Raw genomic sequence first — 3,315 nt, forward strand, 5'->3', positions numbered from 1 at the left:
TTTTTATCCGTTCCCTCATAAACACACGCTTTCCACAGTGCTGTGGTCAGGGGGTCTATCCTTCACTTGCTCTAAACAGTTTCTGAGGGTCTTTCATGCTAATGACCATTATGACAAACTGACAGAGGGAGACAGACAACCAGAGACAGTGTGAGTGCACCAGACCCGCGTTTGTCTCTCCCTTCCTCCTAGTGAACCTTCACCGCTGCCATTCAACTACAACCAAGGAAACCTCCTTTCATCCTCGACTAGGAAGTTTCCGCTCAAACAGGACATTTTCATTTTTTTCCATTCGGCCCAAAGACATGATTTTCTGGATGGAAACACGATTTTTGAAAGAACATCTTCCCCGTCTATTGAGTGGAGAAACATCCTCTGAATGCTGGTCTGGTCTTCACCTCGGCGTGTGCGGACTCATTCCGACTGGCACAAAGAGTGATAGGACTCTTTAGAAAGGAGCGGGCCTCTCCACAGATTAGAAGCCATTAGCATTTAAGGTACTGTCATAAATTCCTCCTCAAAGTGGAGGGGAGAGGCGGGACAAATGAGCTAGGATTAATAGAGGTTCAGGTCTGACCGATAGCAGGGATTGGGAGACTGGGTCACCTTGGAAGACACAGAGGGAGAGAGAGGGGGCTGCACTGAGGGGGGGGGGGGGGGGGGGGGCACAGGAAGATGGTTTTAAGAAAAGAAGGAAGACAGGGGCGAGACAGACAAGAGAAATGTTCTGCAGAGTCCAGATAAAAGGCGATGAGGGAGAGAGTTAAAGGTGAACCAGGAAGACAAGGCGCCTCGCTGTGAAGGTCTGTTAGGCCTTCCCCTTCCCCTGTAACAGGCAGGGGGTCAGCGCCCTCCAGACTGATACTGATGGCTACTGTGTGTGTGTGTGTGTGTGTGTGTGTGTGTGTGTGTGTGTGTGTGTGTGTGTGTGTGTGTGTGTGTGTGTGTGTGTGTGTGTGTGTGTGTGTGTGGGGGTGTGTGTCTCCTAAGGCGATTGTGTGTGTGTGTGCGTGTGTGTGTGTGTCTGTGTGTGTGTCCTAGGGTGATTGTGTGTGTGTTTGTGTGTGTGTGTGTGTGTGTGTGTGTGTGTGTGTGTGTGTGTGTTTGTGTGTGTGTGTGTGTGTGTGTGTGTGTGTGTGTGTATGTGTGTGTGTGTGTGTGTGTGTGTGTGTGTGTGTGTGTGTGTGTGTGTGTGTGTGTGTGTGTGTGTGTGTGTGTGTGTGTGTGTGTTTTGGAGGTGCACGTGTGTCTGGGGGTTTGTGTGTGTGTGTTTGTGTGTGTGTGTACGTGTGAGTGTGTGTTTACTAAATCACAAAACATGTTTAAGTTCTAACACACCATAATAAGTATTTGGTCATAAATTACATTCTTCCCAGTGCAGATAATACCAAGAAGCATTGCTAAAATTGCTTTAATTTGAGCAACGCTAAATTTCAAGATATAAGGTTAACTTCTCACACTCGTCGTCAGTGAGACAATAAACCTTAAAGACCGTGACAAATGTTTTAAAATATACAGGGAAATAATCCACGTTTACATTCCCGACATACAGCTCTCCTAAAAGTGTCTTATGTGAATCGCTTCAAAGAAAAGGTTAACGTGTGGCTCATTGCGCCGCTCTCAGCGGCTCCATAAAGTGCAGCGCGCCCCCCAGTGCTGCGACAGAGACCGACCGAATGCTGATGCACTGCCTCAGAGCTGACCTATAGAACCCAGCCCCTCTCTCACCCCTACACCCGGCCCCCCCCAGCCCTCCGCCGCTGCCTGAAGTTGGGCTTGACTTTGGGCCGGGAGCCCGGGTGGAGGTGAGGGTGAGAGTCCCGGCCCTGTAAGAGCAGCCGGGACAAGGTGACTCACGGGTAATCTATAAGAATAAGGAGCCAGCCAGGCGCCCGGGGGGCTGTGATTAGATCTCCGATACTCCCGGGCCCCGGACCCCAGGCCCCGCCCTGGCCCCCCCGTGTCCCCCCTCCCTTGATGGATGCACCCCCCCCCCCCCCCCCCCCCCCGCCTATAGAGCCCGGCTCCACGGCACAAAGGAGTCCAGACGGCTGCCATGACATCCACCCTCAACACCACCTTTACCTTTGCACCGAGGCACTGGAGGAGAGAGGGCTACATCACCCCCACAGAGAGAGAGGGGGGGAGAGAGAGAGGGAGAGAGAGAGAGAGAGAGAGAGAGGGGGAGTTAGAGAGAGAGAGAGAGAGAGGGGGGGGAGAGAGAGAGAGAGAGAGAGAGAGAGAGAGAGAGAGAGAGATGGAGTTAGAGAGAGAGAGAGAGAGAGGGGGAGAGAGGGGGATCTAGAGAGAGTGAGAGAAAGAGAGAGAGAGAGAGAGAGAGAGAGAGAGAGAGAGAGAGAGAGAGAGAGAGAGAGAGAGAGAGAGAGAGAGAGAGAGAGAGAGAGAGAGAGAGAGAGAGAGATGGAGCTAGAGAGAGAGAGAGAGAGAGAGAGAGAGAGAGAGAGAGAGAGAGAGAGAGAGAGAGAGAGAGAGAGAGTGAGACAGAGAGAGGGAGTTAGAGAGAGAGAGAGAGAGATGGAGTTAGAGAGAGAGAGAGAGAGAGAGAGAGGAGGCATCTATCTGTCAGAGCTTAGGGAGTTTTCTAACAGTACATTGACCTTGAGTGCTTGCCATTGATTTCCAGTAACGCCTCCAAAACACTGCTCCCACCCCGCCAAGCACCGCGGGACTCTGATTGGGAACAGATTTCCCAAATTCCGATAGCGTGCCTCCTGTTGGGGATGATGGATAGTTCTCCTGTAGGCCATCAATCCTCACCTGCTACCGAGGTGGTGACACCTGGGCCAGATTTATCATCATATACGACACCGAGCCCGCCGGCCAATCAGAGAGCTCCTTGCTAAACAGAGGCCCCGCCCCCCCCGGAGGGTTCCATTATGGTCACAGGAACCGGTTCGATCCCGAAGGAAGAGTTAAAGAGACACCAAACACAGGGATGTTCTACTGAACAGGACGACGCCAACGTTTCAACCTCACGGCTGTTCCTTAAAGACATTTGAGCATGAATGCAAGGAATATATTTAAAGTAACGCTTTTAAGCCAAGCATTAAGGTGAGCGCCATAGCTTCTTCCTAGACTTCCTACTGGCGCTGTGTTTGTAACTCACAATATTTCACATGATGAATCGATCTAATTTCCACTGCCCCCAAAAATGATCATGGAAGCAGAAGAGGTAATCACAGCACCATGAATGCGCTAATTTAATTAATATCTTCCTGTTCCCGCACACTGATTTTACGACTAGTTAAACACCTTCTGCTTCTTTTATAGCTATTAGAGGCCGACTGTGAGCTA

Source organism: Gadus morhua, chromosome 9 (assembly GCF_902167405.1).
Source record: "Gadus morhua chromosome 9, gadMor3.0, whole genome shotgun sequence".
NCBI classification, from domain to species: domain Eukaryota; kingdom Metazoa; phylum Chordata; class Actinopteri; order Gadiformes; family Gadidae; genus Gadus; species Gadus morhua.